The sequence below is a fragment of the Ostrinia nubilalis genome, chromosome 6 (genome assembly GCF_963855985.1).
Source record: "Ostrinia nubilalis chromosome 6, ilOstNubi1.1, whole genome shotgun sequence".
NCBI lineage: Eukaryota > Metazoa > Arthropoda > Insecta > Lepidoptera > Crambidae > Ostrinia > Ostrinia nubilalis.
In genome coordinates this window covers 18,144,521-18,164,227 of record NC_087093.1, presented here as the reverse complement: position 1 = coordinate 18,164,227, position 19,707 = coordinate 18,144,521, and the positions used below count along the sequence as shown (strand labels likewise).

Here is a 19,707-nt window from a genome sequence, read left to right as displayed (position 1 = left end):
AGTAACTAAAAACGTGTTTGTTTTTTGTTCAAGATTGAAAAAACATTTGAACAAAATGTTTTGGACTTATTTAAACTTACAATGTTTGGATAACTATGGTGAAACACGCTACCAACATTTTAAAGATAACACGATAATTGTTTTTTTTTTCAAAATGTGTCTTAATATTCAAATATTTCAGTTGGATGATGAACTTAGTTTTTACTAATAAAAAATTGCGGTGTGACTCTGGATACCATTTTGCAGTCTTCCTTTTCAGAGGTATGTCACGCTTCACCGGAGAGGTCTCATTTCATCCAATTCCCAAACAGATTAAAACGGGTCACACAGCTTTCAATAACGGCCGCGACCTCTGGCAATTTGTAATTAAATTGTTGAGGCGTAAAGTGGGCGATGCGGACGACTAAAACAAAGCGTACAGCCGAGAGAAAACGACGTCTTTGCAGAAACCGCCTCGCAGTCTTAACACGTGCGCCATAAGCGTGAAAATGGGTCTGTAAGGGTTGAACTTGTAGTGTTTAGTGTACAATTAGGCGGCTCCCAGGCACTTTGTGTGTAAAGCGACCAATTGTATAATTGGTCGGCGATCAATTGGCGGCGGAGACGTGAGAATGCGCCGACACGACGCACCCCACCGCGCCTGGCTAGACTCTCTCTGCGTCCTGCCACCGCGGCTTAGTCCATGCGACCAGCATCAGTTCCTAGAAATACTGCTATAGGTACTTAATTAATCTGGACTGAGCCAATATCAGTTTGTTTCCTGTGTATTTAGGGCGACTTATTTTGTAAAGCGTGGTGTACAAGGGCTATCAGTTTATGGATATCAATAAAATTAACAAAGATTACATCAGAGAGATCAAGAGACAATCAGGTCAGCCTTTACTAAACTTTAAAATGGGTGCCTACAAACTTAGATCATCTACATTATGACTCTTGTTCAATAAGTATCCATACAAATTGAAATTGATTAACATTTGTTCATAAATAATGCCCCTTATCACCTTTAAACAAAGTGATGATGATGATGATGATGCCTAACTAGAAGACTTTTAACTTAGGATTTATTTATCTTTTGTATGACATGTGCTGCATGCACTTTTGAATTTTAAAATGAAATAATTGTCGATCACTGAATTCTCTGACTAGAACTCTTCATGGATTTGATTTAAAATATACAATATAGATTTCCTGATTCTTCATGTCGTCTGAAAAAAACAGTACAGTCATCACATTAAGAAAGGATTATGACAGGTTTTGGACAACATTTTAATCGATTGTCACTCTGGGTCCTGCTGACGTTAACGTTACCTAATGACCCTAGCTATTGCCTAGCGGTTACTGAAACGTAATTTTGGCCTTAACGACTGCTAAATATTTAGGCATCGGATTCAAGCGATAGCTATATTTAGCGAAAATGGGTATAATAGCCATAAATAAGTGTAAAAACGTCTCCTATCAAAGTAGAGTTAAACAATTAGGTATTATGACTTTACACTTGAAAAGGTTTTCTTTCAGCGACACGTTATCTTGTTTACAGTTGTTAACTTTGTAACAACAACTTGTTCAACTTAGCTTTAGCATCTTTTTGCAACGTCTAGGATGCTCGCGATTAGCATTAACCCGTCTATCTCCAATCAGCTTTAAAATTGCATGAGTTTAATGGGGAGTTTGGCTCGGCTGAGGATCGTTGTTCGTTACCGATATTATTTAAAGCGGTCCAATCTTGCTCCTTATTATTACTAGACGATGGGCGATCGATAATGCGCAGGTCGCGGTGCGCGGGCGCGGTGGACGACTATATGGTTGCCAGGCCAGTTGGATTCGGGGCTTATTGGGACATAGACATCATTTTACTTAACTACGAAATGATATAAAGGATGAGACTTAGCATGTTTTTAAGGGATATCCTAATTTACACGTATTTTTAATTTGTCAAGAACTAAGCTTGTCCACATCAATTTAGATTATGTTTTGTGGACAGACTCAGTTTTAAATCGGTTGCACCGTCATGTTAAACTGTTGAAACGCAACGATCTAGGGCTAAGCCGCAGACATGATTTTAATTATTCTAAATGTTTCAATTTGTGGCAGCCCTGGCGAGTGCGCGGGCGCAGCGTAATCCCGCGCTTATCGCAGATGAGTTACGATTAGTAAATTGGCGAGCGGAGAAGGGCGCGAGCGGCTTTCTAATAAATTTCGCCGGAGCGCGCTCATCTCCCGCGCACTCGGACGCAGATTACTATCGGGAACTATGTTCCGGCAATCACGGCCTGCCTGCCCACGGAACTGACCAGCTCATTTACGGACCGAACGTTTACTAACAATAGTCCACGGCCTACCATTAAAGCTTAAGTAATGCTTCCAATCAGAATATCGGAGCCCCCATCGATTGAGTTGAATACAAAAAATAAATAATATAAACACAATTACCCGGCTTGAAGAACCTAATGAATGTGTTCATTAAATGACTACAAAACCTAATCGAAACGCTTCTTATTTTATTTTATAATTGTTTTATGAAATACCAATTACGATTTCTTCATAATATTAAATAAACAATTAAGCGTTTACGTTTCATAATTAATTAGCTGTAACCTACATAAAATTAAACACGTAATATTTTCATAATTACACATAAATTAAAGCAAGGTTAAAGAAAACGCCACTATTAGCAAATATTAATTTAATTTAATTAATTAGTAGGTATATACAACCGAATGTTTATTAAATGGATGTACCTAATGCAGAATTATGATTTCCTGGAAATTGAAATCGTGTTGCATTAAATATGTCTACGTTAATTTACTGTTTTATGAAAAATAATCTGAATTGCATCGTGTTAACGCAGCCATATTAAAATCAATAATAATTCTGGGTATTGTTGGAGACGCCTAAAAGAGTTCTCCTGAAACCAAAAGGTAATCTGTTACCAATAACGATAAAATTAACAGTCTGGCACACACAGTTACATATTATTGACTAATCATTATTTTATATTAGTTTCACAAATTGAAATTGTTACGTAAACGAGTACTTACTACCAACACTTTAATTTTCATAGTATAAATACATGGAATATTCGAAAGATAAAACTATTTTATGCTAGTAGACAAAAAAATACCAATAGGAACGTTACACACAACATATGCCAATAAGACATTGACAAAATAAATATGATATTTCAAAATGTCAATTTGATAGCAAAAATTAGACTCTCCAGTGATGAAAGGCAATTTTATACATACCTACCAGTATAATATCAAGTTTATGGAGTGAATCAACGTTTTAAGACATAAAATTACTCGTAGTTCAAATAGTCTTATAGCAATTAATAGTCCAATAAGATGCCAAATTTCGCAATACGATTTGTTTAGTCTCTTTTCGTCTCTACAACGGTCGAACCTAGGAGAGTTAAGATTTGTTGATTATCAAGGTATACTATGCTACATTAGTTAGAAGGATGAGCATTGGGACATGATCCTTAGTGAAACCCTGCTTGCAATACTTATTTACTTCACACACAGCACTCTGGTGTCAGATTTGTCCAACATAGGCCATGCCATAATGATTATTTTTTTAAATTTGTCTGTGTCCCCGATGATGATATTTTATCTTTCATTACAAATTAAAATACTGTCAAGATTACTAGCGTGTCTCTATTCACATAGATATTGATCTTATAAGATTCTAATTTCTGTGGCACTTAAATAATCTCTACTTGTTATCCTATTTTTAAGTCTTTTGCATGTTTTATTGAAAATTAAATCATCGTAGTTTAAAGATCCTTTTGTCATTTTCAGGTACGTAACGAGTACTTCATTAATACGATTCGTCACAACTTATTCTAAAGGTAAGTTTTTCTAAATAATACTAAAATGTAAGCATTTAAGAATACTTTCACTAAATAGGTGTATGTATAGTTGCCTCACCGACATACAAGGTATGTTAGTCTTACTTTATAATTTTTTGTTTATTAAAGGTTTGCTTAGATTTTTCAATAGGATTTTTAAAATGAGGGTGAAGTGAAGTAGCTACGCTAAGCGTAAGCGCTAAGAATATGATTTTAATAAGTGCTAAAAGAAACACAACACACAATTTGATCGCAGTCTAAAATAAACAATAAACGTAAACCAATTCACCCCACATCAGTAAGTCAACCAACGTTTGCCTAAAATTATCTTCTATTACCATTGAACTACATTGTCATGTCATATTAATATTGGACACCAAAATATGGGCTGTCAGAACTCATTCGTTATTCTTCCACGAAGCCCCGTGGCTCACGTGCTCGGATTTAATGCGTGGATTAATGGATTATTAGAATACAAGTTTGGCTCCAATAGGAAGCGGATGATATTTTATGCAGCAAGTCTAATTAGTATTGTGATACGAGTGGAAATGTATTCAGGAAGATGGCAAGTAAAATCTAATAAGAGTTCTCCCAATAGGAAATGCAGGGGACGGTATAATGGGGGGTAGTTATAGAAACACTTCGGACGCGATTAGGAAAGTTCACGTGATGGACGTAACCTCATTAGAAAAATACTAAACTTTATCATTTGGCGCCCACCGTGGTGCCAGCTCTCATACTTTTGGAAACTTTTGTTTATTCTTCTGTTATAATTTTCACATTAGTTCTTTATCTTGTCGGCCGTTTGGTGTAGTGGTTCGAAACGGACTACTATTCCGGAGGTAGCGGGTTCGATTCCCACACAGTACAAACATTTTTGTGTGCATGAACTACCTATTTGTTTGTATTGGACTGGGTGTTTTCTATGTATAATAAGTATGTATTTACAAAAAAAAAAAGTATTTAAGTATGTTTATATCCGTTGTCTAGTACCCATAGTACAAGCTTTGCTTAGTTTGGGACTAGAAGCGCAGTAAATAATGTCCAAGGATATTTATTTACTTATGTATTAATGTTCATATTTACTCTCATTTCTCAATTCACAAATAAAACTTACTAATATTTTGTAACGTGTTAAAAAAGAACTGATTTTAGAGAATTAATCTTATTCTCTTATTAATATTATAGTCTACAACTAGCTAACGCTTTTACATAATTGAATCTATAGTAGACAAAACGCCGTGAGAAAGAGGAAATAATAGCGCTACTGCTTTGAAAAACCTAACTTCTGCGCGGCAGTGTCATCAATCAAAATTATTCAAATGCGAAAATGATCCGTAAACAATCGCGGGTAGTTGCAGATGGGTTTATAATGGCGCCGCGCGCGCGAGAGTGGAGGGGCGCCGGAGCTCATTACAGATTTCACAGGCGGCGCGCGCGCACGGCTCACTCGTGACATTTCAATCGCCATCTCCGCGGTGGTCGCCATCTACATCATGACGAATTCTTACTTACGATTTCAATAATACTTTATCATGTGACAGTTTTTTTATTGAAGAATTCTTGGGAAATGTGGACCAATTTATTCTACTTACTGGTGTTATTTTGTGTTGTTCCATCATGGCATGGTGCTATATGGTTCTGTCGTATTTTCTTTTAATTTACTACCAAAAAAAGGTACTACCTTTGAAATAATGATACCTACCTAATTAAGGCTGGGTTTCACCATATTACTTTAACTAACCTAACCTTAATTTAAGTAAGTGAATTCAAATGTATCTAGGCTAAGTTTTATTAAGTAATAAATTTATTCTTATTCTTATTCTTATTCTTATTCTTATTCTTAACTTTAAAAAAATTAAAATCTATCAAACTCCATACAAAAGCACCGGTTATACTCGTAGACCTCGTAGTTACGGTCAAACTGGAACAACTTAGCCTAAGTCATTCGATATTTTACAATTAAACCTCAAAATTATATTTTATCATTATGCAGACACTTCCACAAAAATGACGAAATTGTAAATTATAAAAACTGAATCTGTGAAAAATAAAATAACAAACATTTCACAGTTGGCGTACGTGGTGTTTTTAATATTTTCTTACTTTATTTTTAATAGTGCCTAAAAAGTACATTCACGGGCCACTTGCGGGAATTAATCAAGTTAACGAATTTTATCTAACGAACTGTTTTGATACCTGCGCACGAGTCGAGTCGCGCGCGCACGCACACGACGCTTGACGAATGAGGAGTGCGGAACGAACGCAAGCATTATGCCGCCTTCACACTTTATTACAGCCTTATTTCATTAGGGATCCAGGACTCGAAGATTAATGTAAACCATGAGAGCTTCAAATAATCAGATAAGATGCAGGTCAAGAGCTTTCTCGCTGTGGTTAAAAGAGACTAAGCCTGGGCTGCACCATCTTACTTTAATTATAACAAACGTTAAAAGTCTATCAAACTCCATGTGGTATGGAGTCGGTTTAGTTATGTTTAGGTACTGTTAAAACTAATGTGATGCAATTCACCCTTAGTGTACAGAAAGTCTGCAAAGGAATCGATCAAACGAATAATTAAAAAAAATACTGGCTTTACTGTGTACGAAGCACTGCATAGCCCTGTCAGTTACTCTTTTCTGGAGCATGGAAGTTTACCGTAGAAAAATGTAGGAACCAGTAAAAATGCATTTAAAATTTGACTATAAAAGCTTAAATCATTTATTGATTTAAGCTTTTTAATATAAAAATTTAAGATTTTGTTGGTATGCCTCAATAAATAAATAAATAATGAGACAAGTAGTTGACTTTCCAAAGGCTTAAGCCAATAATTCTGTTTATGAAACCCTTACATTCCATCCCAACTCGCCCTTCACTCGCGCTCGCCTCACCGTGGGACTCTTTGCTCACCGCGCTCGTAAACTCTCGCACAATTCGCGCCTGCGCTAGGCGCTGAAAAAAGGTTTTATATCGCACACTCCGAGCTTTTTTCTCGGGAATCATTTCATATTAATTCGTCACGGGTTCTTTAATTGTTGAAATTATTTCCACATTCTGTTGCTAGTGTAAAGACACTGCAGAAAGTTGTCAGTTGCTAGCGTCCTTAAAATACTATTTGGATGATCCTGGTTTGTAGAAGGTAAATTATCAATAGGTTAAAGCAACAATCTTTTATTTCACAGTGAATACTGATTTTAGTATAATTTAATTTTATTATAATTCAATTAATGTTCTTGCTTTACATTTTTATTTTAGACAGCATAAAAAGTCCTTTTTGTCGTCAGGATGCTAACTCTTGGACCGCCATCTTTCTATAATCTTCGGTTGTGCAACAATGACCAGTTACCATTTCTTTTTCACCCATGACCTATTATAGTGTTAATATCTAATAATTGCACTCGCATGATTCAAATAAACAGAACAATAATGTTCCTTATCCCTGGCAGGTAGAGTAGATTTTTCTGTAGAGACTTTCGGGCATTCACCCCTTTGACATACGACGAGGGGAAGGAACATTTTTATTATTTTTATCTCAATCCCACGACAATATGCTCGGATGTGTTTACATCTCGAGGCACAGCTTCTCGTAATAGATACCATGATGGATCGCGGCTGTAGCTGCACATTTGTTGAGCAAGGCATTAGAATGTTTGATGGATTGACCTTTTTTGTCGGCTGCTAATTAGAGAATCGACTTCCGATGATTTATTGAAAAACTGATCGGTTATTAAAGTGATTTATTTCTTCAGCGAATTTATAGCGTATTGTATAAATAATATTTAATCTAAGTATTTGGAACTTATTATGCATTTTGCATTTTAAAATATTGTCGAACCTTACAAAAACGTGGCGAATCGACAATAACCCAGTGGAACTTCTGACTCATTTAAGTTACCAAGTAAGTCACCCTAGAAAGAAAGAATAGAAATATTTATTTGTCTTTGAATAGGGTGTACAGAAGGTCGAAAATAACAAAATATGATCACCTATCCAGCCATCAACAATAGCATGCAAATATATCGAAGAAATATTGATATTACATATAGGTAATTATTACGGTATTACTTTTTGCTGATTATTCCCTATAGCTTAAAAATTCTTGGAGAGAGTAGAATAATCGCGCGACAAGCCACTTTTGCAATGTGGTCTTAAACTGATTAAAGGACAGTTCTTTAATATCTTGAGGAAGTTTATAGCGTGCGTATGCTTACTTGTCAGGAATGACAATACCATTGAAGCTTTAGAGATTTTAGAAAACAATCCAAAGTATCTTATGTTACACAAGCCTATTAGATAATATTATCATGAAGACCAGATTTGGTATCTCTAGCTAAAGTCAAGCAGGCTATAAAATATTTATAGAACGGTGTTGAATCGGACTGATGCTCTTAGGCATTATGCCACGACTCACGTGAGAGGCTGCGAGCTTTGTTCTAGCCGCGTGACGTCACAGCTCGTTAGCTTCACGTGCGCGGGCGCATTAGCATTAGAGCGCTAGGCGCGGGCGGCGCGCGGGGCGGGGCGGGGGGCGTGGCCGCGCCGCCATTGGCCGCCGCATGCAAATGCGCCGCGCCTGCGCCCGCGCAATCACTGCGCAACGACCCACCATTGTTCCACGCAAAAACTCGCAAACCCGCCCGAGCTCGTTTGTCGGGAACATGTCACTACAAAAACGAAGGAATGCGCATAACAAGAAACGGCAAAAAAGGCCGGACGACGCGACGCGGCGCTTTTTACTCTCGATTTATGTCCCCGCGCCGGCCGGCGCGCGCGCAGCCCGCTACTTATCCTAACATCGCCGAGTCGTCACTTCTCCGCGTTTTTTCTGCTCAGCAAAAACTAGACCGATCGGGTACTGAACCCGAGAGCTTAAACGGACGAGCGAAGTCAATTGGCGACGAGCCCATTACTTTTAAACCGCATTTACATTGAATGCCACGACGAGATCCAAACGTCGGGATGCAACGCTCAATTAAAATAAGGCAATAAATTAACAGATATAAGCGCCCCAGTAGTGGCTGACTAAGTACAGGATGCTCAATCCGCTGAGCTTGATCACGGATGCGGATGTACTCCTCACTCCAGACATTATTTTCAAACGAAAGAATATAATTAGATGATCCATACATTAGCCTTGATTTTCCTGTAGATTTTTTAAGGGGTGCAGGTGTGGCAAAAAATACCTACCTACAACAATCTTGCCATTAGAATTTTGTTTCAATAGCAAAAGATCCTACTGCCACTTGTCAAATTAATTTATTCTTCTCTTCATAATTAAAGCACAGATTGCAACCAGCACCCTGTGCGAGCCGTGAATGGCTCCATGCCTAATGAAGCGGCCTGACAGCCCGCAGTCATTAGGTCTCCGTCGTGACGGGTCGGGGCTGGATCGTGACGGACTTTGCTGAATGACAGTCTACTTACGAGTGCCTACTTAGGACTAGAAGTGATGCTGTAGGGAATTCCCAAAAAAAACTACAAAATTGGCAAAAAAGTCATGTCAGATAGGTTATTTGATAACAAACAAGAATTTACACGACTTGATTTATCAATCTTTGTGTAAGAACCAGAGAATTCAAACTATGCGAAGGAGACGAGCGAGATTCAGAAAGCCGCAGTTCATAGAGAAAATATCATGCAGACGTGGCCATAGTCCGTTTAAACGGGCAACAATGCAATTTGCAGTCTCTCAGGCTCATTTAAACGTCTGCTCCAAGGACTGAGACTAGCCGGCCGCACACTTCAAATTAAGAATATCAAAAGATTGCGAGAACAACTTAGTCTGGAAGAAAAGGCAAGAAAAGTCATCATCATCATCAGCTCATGTCAGTCCATGATCGAAATAATCTTTTAAAAAACCTGAAAATGATACCCAAATGAAAAAGACATGGATCTAGTGAAGAATTTTCTTGTGATAGAAAATGGATACCTAGGTAAATCTATGCATCATCATTAGTTACGGAAAGCTCTACTAAGTATTTACTTAAAACTCTGGGAAAAGAGTTTGAAACGAGTTATTATTGACATTTAAAAGTTCACCAATTAAGGATTTGTTGTTTAGGAAGTCATCAACACCTTGTTGGGGTCTTCAGCATAGTTTCCACTCCTAGCACACCCAATAATAACTAGGTGCAAGCTTCATAAGTTGTCATCAGTGTGCGGTCGAGTCTAAGCAAATTGACAGATCCGGACGTCCGAGCCGGCCCAGCAGCCGGCCGGCGGACAGCTGGCACCGGCCCAAGCCTCGTATTTATGAGCGCCGACACTGGCCCATTCAGGCCGCTCACTCTATTGCCCATTTCGCAATCATTTCAGTTTAGCTCCCTTGTCTGCATGCTTTATTATAATTGGCTTTGGATTATTTGCAACGTCCTTTTCTTAAACTGCTGGAACCTACTGCAAAATATTTTTGCAGACACCATGAAGGTACTTTACGTTTAGCGTTTTTCCTACAGCGAAAAACATAACTGTGGAAAATTTTCAGGTAGTTTCAGTAGTAAAATTAAGTTTCCGCAAAATATAAAAATAAGATTTTAATGACATGTCATGATTGAATAATTATAACGATAGTATTTTCCTTGACCCGTCTAGCCAGCATAGGAAGTAAAGGGTAATGCCAATTTGTCTCTTGTAAATTGAAATACTTTGTGTTTCTGCAGTAGTGTATATTTTTTTATAAAATATGAATCTTGATGAAAATTACTCTTACATTCCCACACTCTTAATTCTAAGAAGTATCATTGATCGAGCTGACAATAAATACAATAATGAAGACAGGAAATCGAAAAACAATAAATAAACAAAAAGTCATTTATCAAACTAATCAACTCTTCTAATAATCTAAATCCGAGTAAAAACGGGATACACATGACAGTGTAAGTATAGTTTATAGATAATTAGCTTCAAGTGTCCAGTAAAGAAGCGCAAACGCACGCACACAGCCGCCGGGACGTGATGAAATCTGTATCAGGAGTCGCCGGTTCTAAATTGAACTTTATTTTTATATGTATAGAGGTTGTTGAATGGTCAAGGGGGGTTCATTACGTGTCTCATGCGGACGCATTAGATTCGTTCCGAGTATACAGATAGCATTGGTATGGAATTATGCGCGTGCGCAAAAACTAGTCGCGCATTAGAATGAGCGGCGCGGGGCCGCTCCCTGCGACGCGGTGTTGCCAGCGCGGCCTGGGAACGGGGGTAGCTACTGGAGGTAGTACAATCCTGATTAATCCTGAATCTGTCATAAGCACTGGCATATACCCATCCAGCGAGCAAACGCAGCCAGCACCCTCACCTCATTGTCTCAATTTATTTTTGATTACCTAATAGTCAGCTTTTACTTACTTCAGTTATTTTTAAACTTAACTAAGTTTTTGTATAAGTTTAGTTACTTACGATAGAAGCTCATCCTATCTTATTAGTGATAAGATTAATAGCACCAATTAATATTTATTGCAAAAAGTTACAAAAAGTTTTAGTAGAGCAGTTTCAAAATCTTTTTAATTGAGCTTAAGTTGTAATTTTTTAGCCTTTATCTTAATGTTACACTTCACTAACTGTTATTAATATCTTAGCAATTGAAAAGTAGAAAAAATAACTGACTCCTATTAAACTTCAGCCAGGTATTTGCATTTATTATAAAGGACGCTTTTCACATCCCGAAAAAGGAAATTTTCCCCGAGGATACGGCTGGCAACACCGCAGCTCGGCCGCGTCCGCGCATCGCATCTCGCCCAATTTACAAATAAACCGCGCGGAACGTCCGCCCGCGCAAAAACTGCCCGCGCCTGCGCATATGAATGGAGCGCTTTTTGCGCCGGTGACCGCCCGAATCACTGCCATTTTATAAGTAAACACACTCACATATTCAGTGCATGCGAAGCACTCCTCTTTGTTTACTAGTCGCATGTTTTATACAAAAAATAATCTATCATAAAATCTATAATGAAATGAGCTCGTAGGTAGCGTTCTATCTGAAACGCTGGCCGATGTTTTGTTGCACAGCTGTGAGCGATCTTTCATTGTTATGTAATGCTGCTAACATCTTTGTGTAATAGTAACGACTCACGATAACTTACTGTCGGAACGTATCGCAAGGAGGCGCTCATAGTGTTTAATTGCTTCGTGATGGTTCTCCAAACAAGAGTAATTTAGCGTCGTGTGGAACAAACGGTAACCAAACATTAGTAAATCATCGTTGCGTTGATCGAAGTAAAAAGTGGTAAATGTTAAAGGTTTGGACTTGAAAAGAAATTCCATAAAAACTAAAAACTCAAGTCGAGCGCAGATTGACGTGAACAATGGACGCTGCGTTCATTAATGTTAATCGTTCGTTTTATAACAACGGCCCGATATACTCGCAGATTAAATAATTAATTAGAAACGTAACAAAAACTATTAATTTTAAATGCTGAGCTATACGTGGTTATTAGCTACTTCAACACTTGCAGCACGGTAATACTATCTATACAGTATTCCAACTCGACCATATTTTTGAAATAAATGTCAACAGCCGCGCGGAACGTCACGGTATGACAACATGTGATAGGGCTGCCCACCTGCAGACCCTATTTTCATTACAACTGCCTACTTAGAATTTCTATCTAGTTTTGTAAATGTTTTATGTGATTGTAAATTTTTATTTTATATTGACAAACAAAATACTTTGTGAATGAAATAGGATAAAATTGCATGTTGTTTTGTGATTAGTAGATTTAATCAAAAAATATATTTGTGTTAAGATTTAGTAACAAATCTTATTTTGCGACCGTAAAATGTATGCGCCTCGACTGAGGCGTACAAAATGCTTGATTATTATACAGGGTGTTAGGTAAATGGGTTTATATTTATAAGCCGACACTAGCCTATGTTAACATGTGCATATGTTACGGCTAAAGATAGTTGTGAACATAAACTTAAGATTAGCCGGCTAAACTTAAGTTTATCTTCGAGAAGCAGCTAAAGTTCGATAGCATGTTAGTTTGCGTCGTGATATTCCATCTTTAGCCGGCTAATGTGCACATCAGCCAAAACGAAATGGCTAAAAATGTATTCGATGGGCGCGCCAGGCCGGCGGAGGGCTTGAGGGGGCGGTGGGGAGACAATGCGCGCGCAGTTTTATTTTGTAATTTTAAATACCTACAGAAGATTCAATTGTAATGACCAAATGGTTCCTTATTATTTTATTTTAATGATTAGGTAGATATTGTTTTAAGTGATTAATATTTTGTTCTTGTAATAATTGTAATTTTGAATACCTACATAGGTAGGTACATAAAAGTATGTGTAATGAAAGTGATTATTTTTTAACACTTTCCGCCGCGGTAACGGCACATACAATAAAGGTGGAATTCATTCATATTATGGCAGTACGGGTCTCGCCGTTTTCACGAAAATCAATCTAAAAATCACTACGGCAACAACCGTCGATTTTACATTAGAGTTTCATAGAGAGCAGACTTGTTGTTGCAAAATATTGTGAACAACAGTACGGGTAAAGGTGTATGAAACATTTATGTGAAGATTGTTAGTGGACTGGAGTACAGCGTCGGAACGTGTTAATAAAGTTTTCGTGTCAAAATAGTAAACATTATTACATTGTTTCCTTTTCCATTTCCTTCTACATTTTTAGCCAAGGGCCTGCGGTTACACTTAAGTTTAGCCGGCTAAAGATAGAAGAAACTAACATTAACACCTCGTCGAAGATAAACTTAAGTTTAGCCGGCTAATCTTAAGTTTATGTTTACACCTATCTTTAGCCGTAACACATATAAATGGTATGGTGAAGTCAGAAAATTGCTATCATTATTTTAATGATTGTAATTTTCATACAAATATGATTTTATAAATGTTATTTCGTATGAAAATGAAAAAAATTAAAATGATGATAATTCACTGACTTCACCATACCATTTATAAGCTTATGTTAACATGGGCTAGTGTCGGCTTATAAACCCATTTACCTAACACCCTGTATAAATAGGTACTTGTAATAATATTTATAAAAAAAAGAGCGCTTACTGTTTAAAAACAACACATCGTCCGTTTATTACTGTGGCACATTCGCGACACCCCCGACTTTTGCATGTCGAGCGCATACCGAGATTTGAATTTCGAAGGAAAGCTCGCGATTCTTCCGTTTGTATGAAGTTACAATACTGTATGATAATATTACCGTGCTTGCAGGCATCCATCTTGGTGCATGCTCATAATATTCTGCACAGTATCGCTGCCATAACGCAAAGATTTTGATCGTGCAATGAATGAATATTAATATTTTGTTGACACAGTTTATGTTGAGACTTCAATGTAAAGCTGTTGCACCTATGTACTTTTATCAACTGATTATTTATTTATTTAATTTAATTACAAGGTTAGGCTTATAATCTAACATTTCTTATATCACTAAACATAAAAATGTTTGTTGTGACATTGCACATTCATCGCAATAGCTTATAAGTATGTACAAAAATTAATATTATAGGAGGGCGGTAGGTATCAATCAAACGATGAAAGTACATCAGTAAACAAAGATAAAATACCCAAGAGTGCTAAGGTGTACCCACCTGAGATGAAATTGCAAAAAAATCCGAGGGTCAGTTAGACAGCCTGTGTCACTACACCCACTTAACTCTACGAACTTCGTCCATGAGCCAAATATAGCCAAACTGCCGGAGAGCAGCCGGCTGGTGATGTAACGACATCGCGTTTTTGCGCTGCGCGGGCGCATCCGAATGCGACAGATTATCTCACAGGCTTTGTTCTAACAAGGGACGCTTTTTACTGGATACAACATTTGATGACGAACGAATGATATCACCTTCTATGATGATAAGTAGGGCCAGCTACAGCAGCTAAGTATACGAGTAGTAGTATGAAACAAACGTTTCTATATTTAGTTACAAATTGTAAATATTAACATTTGAGCAATAAAATCATCCCCTGTAAAAGTTAGGTCCCTGAAAAGTATGCCCGTAGTTCTACAATTGCTGGTGTGTTCAATGTAGAGCCTAATAAAAATGGACATTGTAAGTCATCTATCACAAAAAGATCCTTAAATTTTATAATCACATTAAATGTAGTTTCCAGCAAAATATGAAACATAGGGCAATAACTTTAGAAGCAGCGTAAATTGAAAACACCAACGGCTAAACGTAAATAAGTGAACGCTATTCCCTTATTATTTACATTTGGTAATATCTACGGGCGAGATGAATCAAACTTATTGTTTGCGCTAATCAAGCGCTCAAATCAATATAAATTGTGAACTTATCAGATATTAATGTAATTGTTTTTCCGAACGGCTGCGGCTTAACTTGGAGCGGATAGCATATCCTATTGAAAAGATAGCTCCGTAGTATTACTGGCGTGGACTCTCGTAAAGCTATTAAAGTAGGCCTATTTAGGATGATAAATATTATACATACAGGCCTTCATATTTTAGAGATGAGAGAGTTTCAAGATGTTAGTTTTATATGACAATAGTTACTTTATAGAATCATAAAGACCATTTAGACTCTACGACAAAACTCAATGACTTTCTAATGTACTTGGGTAAAAATCTCTTACGCATAGAAGTAAAACGCTGTCGCACCTGCTTTAAGCCCCGTCTGATGCCTGCTCTAAGACAATGAGTTTGTACTCACTAAACTGAAGTATAGCCTTAAAGATATTGCTGCACGATGAAGGAAAACACCGTGCGAAGTCCTGCGCATTGGTCGGTGAATATGTTTGGGAAGAAAAAAAATGTTTTATTTTCTGTTTCATACGATTTTCCATTATGATGTTAGTAAGGGCTGAAACCCACAAGAATCTTTCCATCCAAGTATCCGTGACAAAATTCAGTACAGTTAGAAGTTTAAACGACATAATCGTTCGTTTTAACCTAATTCCGTCCACTGCTGGACTGGTCCTTGTTTCTCTCCACAGATTTCCACAACATAGGTAACCGTGGTAATGAATATCCAATTTGTATCAATCACGAATGCCATATCACCTCTTCTGCACAAAGGCAGCAAATCAAGAGGTGTGTGAATCTGATCATTACAGGCGTTTAATTTTAATGAAAATATTTTTATAAGTTCGTGCGCAGTCGTGACCGCCGCATCTGATGCGCGCGATGCTGCGCCGATACTCCGCTGACTTATTGATTCCCGCCACAATTAGGAGCGCGGGAGGCCTAGAGACAACTACCTGGGCTTCCATCGAAATATGGAAAAAGTTACAAGCACACATATAGCTAAAAACGTAGCGAAGCTATAATTTGAACCGTAACCGAATGCTACATCTATGAGCTATTATGCAGAGGCATAATGCTGGATCAAGGCTTGCAGAAAGTATTATGATTAGGATAAATTTCAAACAAAAAAATGGCCAAGGAAATGATTTACTGACGACGACATCAATAAACTAATTCCTTGTCAAAAGTTCCTTGTCTCTTTAAAAAAGTTCCACTAATTTTATCCATTATTCGTTTAGTAGAAGCAATTTTATCAATATCACCGCTTTAGGCCAGAATAAAAAAGTAAATGAATATCAAACAAAATGTCAAACGATCTCGACAATGTAGGTAGACACAAGCCATTAATTGAGCGGAGCAGGAGTCGTAAATGTAGCAAAGTAATACATCAAACGGTACTAATAAACGTAGTAAGTCGTGAATGAATTTAACCTGCTCCAAAGGGTAAACGTGGGCTAATAGAACTACACTACAACTGAGGATAGTAGGCTCATTTCTACCGTAACTATAATGACAAATAACTATAATCATTTTGACCGTAACTATAATTATAACCGGTGTTTTTTGTATGGATTTTGACAGATTTCTGACGTTTGTTAAATTCAAAGTAAGATGGTGCAACTTAGCCTGATTAAAGTACGCAAAGGCAACGACCACAACCGCGGGCAGTAAAAATAAATTTCTTGGAAGAGGATTCTGTTTGATAGTGGAAGAAAAGGATCAGTCATCTAGGAGTTATCTTTTGAGTTCTTTGGATTTTATCACCACCACTTGTCCCTGGCAGTAATCCTGCCTCTTCAGTACTGTTGTTCTTTTATTTAAGAAGATATCACAGAGTTGAAATGCTGCGGTTGTTGTAGAGACAAACCAATATTTTTTTAAGGCTGGTCTACCATATTTCGATTGATATTGCTTCATTGTTGATTCTTGTGTTTCTGGAGTCGACAGAATATCTTATATTTCCTGAGACAACGTTTTGCCATGCTTTGTGTGCAAGAATTGGAATTACTGCAAACAACTTTATTATAATAAAACAGTTCATTAATCAAGTTATCGCAACTGCATCACAACATTGGTCATTGTTTAACGGTACCCTCAGGCCTGCTATCTTGAGCCTTAATCCCTGACAATACGGAGCAGATACGAAGGCAGATGGCCCTAAATGCCACCGGGGGCAGATTAAAGGACACTTGCGCGTGCGCACGTAGCGATGCTCCATTTCCACGGGCGGGCAAATTATTTCGCACGGCTCACATTTTTAGAAAAGAGTTATAGGTAAATTTTAATTAATTCAAGAAGCAATAGTAGCTACTTATTTGGAATGACTTCCGAAATGTCAAGTAGTAAAAATTCTACTTAACAATTCTTGGCCTGGAAAATATGTAATTCTTTTAAGTAAGGAAAGTTTTTGAATTGGGTAGGCAATTAAGTTTACTATGCAGTGTCAGAAATATTTTGTTTACATAATCGTATAAGTATTTTTTATTGAATTAAAATTAAGCTTATAATCTTGTAGAGCTTTCATATTTCTTTCTAAACATCATAATACAACCTATCTTTGAATATAAGCAAATGCTTTCATACCTTGCTATCAAAAAATGTAATCTTTCAAGTGATCAAAAGACAATGAGAAAATAGAATTCACCCCAACGGCTCAACTCCAGCTCTGTAGTTCAAAGTAAAAGTCAATCCATCATTATTATTATTCGCCCGCAATGCCGCAAGTAAAAGTAATTACGAAAATACCTGTTGGTCGCGTTTTGAAGGGTACTTTCACAGTTAGCGCTCAATAGGGCGTGACTGCGCGGGCGCCGCTAACTGTCCCGCGGCCGTGACCCCGGCCGGCCCCGGGCCCGGCGACTTTATGGGGCATATGCCAGGCCCGCGGCGAATACCGGAGCTTTTACGGACTTTCATTAAAAATACTGACCTTTTTATCTACTTTCTTCTTTCTAATGAGGAATTAATGTTTCCATAGATGTAACTTATTAAAAATGGATGACTGCATGGCTCTATTTAGTGGTGTTTTGAAAAGTTATACAGACAGTATTTGGTAAAATTATAAAATTCGATACAGAAAGAGTTTTAGAGGAATAGTACAAAAAGTGTCGGTTGGCATATCCATTATCCATCTAAATTATTTCACATTCGGTATGTTAGCAGTTGACGACAACTGAATGAGTCACTCACAAGTAAACAGCCAAGCAGCATGTTTCATTAGACAATCATCCCTGCTGACCGGGACACCTACGCTTGTAACACCCACGCCCATAAAAATACTAATCGATGTGGTATAGGTTAGACGTCACCCTAAGGAAATCAATAAAAATATGGTTACAAAAACTTGACAAAGTACTGAACAAAATTATCCGTAGATTTTCAGTAGCAGTGATTTTATTGTGTTTGTTCGTAGCAATATAATGTGTTCCCAAATAGTAGAGTTCAAAGTATGTTTTCCTAAATCATAAATGATTCGACAGGTTCATATTCCAGCTAGCGTCGCCTAGAGCAGAATGTTTAGGTACGATAATAGCTTATTAAAGGTTGTATCAGTTTCGAATATAGCGAATCTATTGCCAGCGTGACAGCTCCGCACTATGACGAAACCTAAACAGTCACGCGCGGGCGTTCCCTGCGCTGCGCAGGCGCAAAAACTATCAAACGGCCGCCAATTACAGTAGCTACTAGTTTTTAAGCGCGAGAACTTTCTTCCATCTCCATATTCATTACAAAGAAAGGGTGAAATTATACGCGCGCCATGAATATGCTAACAGCTGCGTGGTAAATGCTAAAGTTGAATAACCGACAGGTAGTGGCCGGGCGTCGGCGGCGCGCCAAGCGGAGAGATTTTTGCGAAGCGGACCATCGTAGCGGGCGGAGCGGGTGCGGGCCAAAACCACCGCCACGTAGCGACGTCGAGCCGTAGTCCGTAGACTATGCTATGTCCGTACACTAAGCCAATGAATAAAAGCTATCATTTACTTCGCTGTCAGTTAGCTTCAACTTTAAGCTATCAGTTACTTTCAAAGAGCGTTAATGCAATATTTAATACACACTATCCAACATTTATGTGATAGACAAAAGTTTCTCGAATTTCACAAATACATCAATGATTTATTTATAACATTACAAAGGTAACTGTCATGCTGTAGTTCCATTAACCAAAATGACATTAGGACTATTCCTATTAATCGTTATCTGCAGTTCAAATGTCAAATCGCTGATTAAAACCGAGTTTCAAAATGCTCAGAAAATGTTTGAGAGCCGCGGCTCGACCACAAGCTGAGCGGCCGCTGCGCAGCGTTGCGTGCGCCCGCGCCGATTTATGGCGTGCGTGACGCGCGCTGACTGATGCTTCGTTAAACGCTGTTTGCGGAAAGGTATTTGCATGTCACTATTGATAATAGTTTTTTGAGAATAGTTTTGACTAACAAATTACCTAGGCTGCCAATTATAGAAATAATATTTACCTAATTAACGTTTGCTCGGTTGACTACCATAGTTATAAATAGAACTTGTTTTTACAAAAATACCACCGTACATATCATTAAAAGTATATTAAACTACAGATAGGGCTTGTAAACAAAACTGTGAACATGCACTCGTATGAATATACCTA

At 37.7% G+C, this 19,707-nt stretch overlaps 1 protein-coding gene across 1 annotated transcript in view; it reads right to left on the bottom strand.

Annotated features, from left to right (window-relative positions):
• Window positions 1-19,707, bottom strand: part of LOC135072855 (POU domain, class 2, transcription factor 3L-like) — a 207,480-nt gene that overhangs the window by 132,013 nt on the left and 55,760 nt on the right. The gene's annotated exons all lie outside the window — the stretch shown is intronic.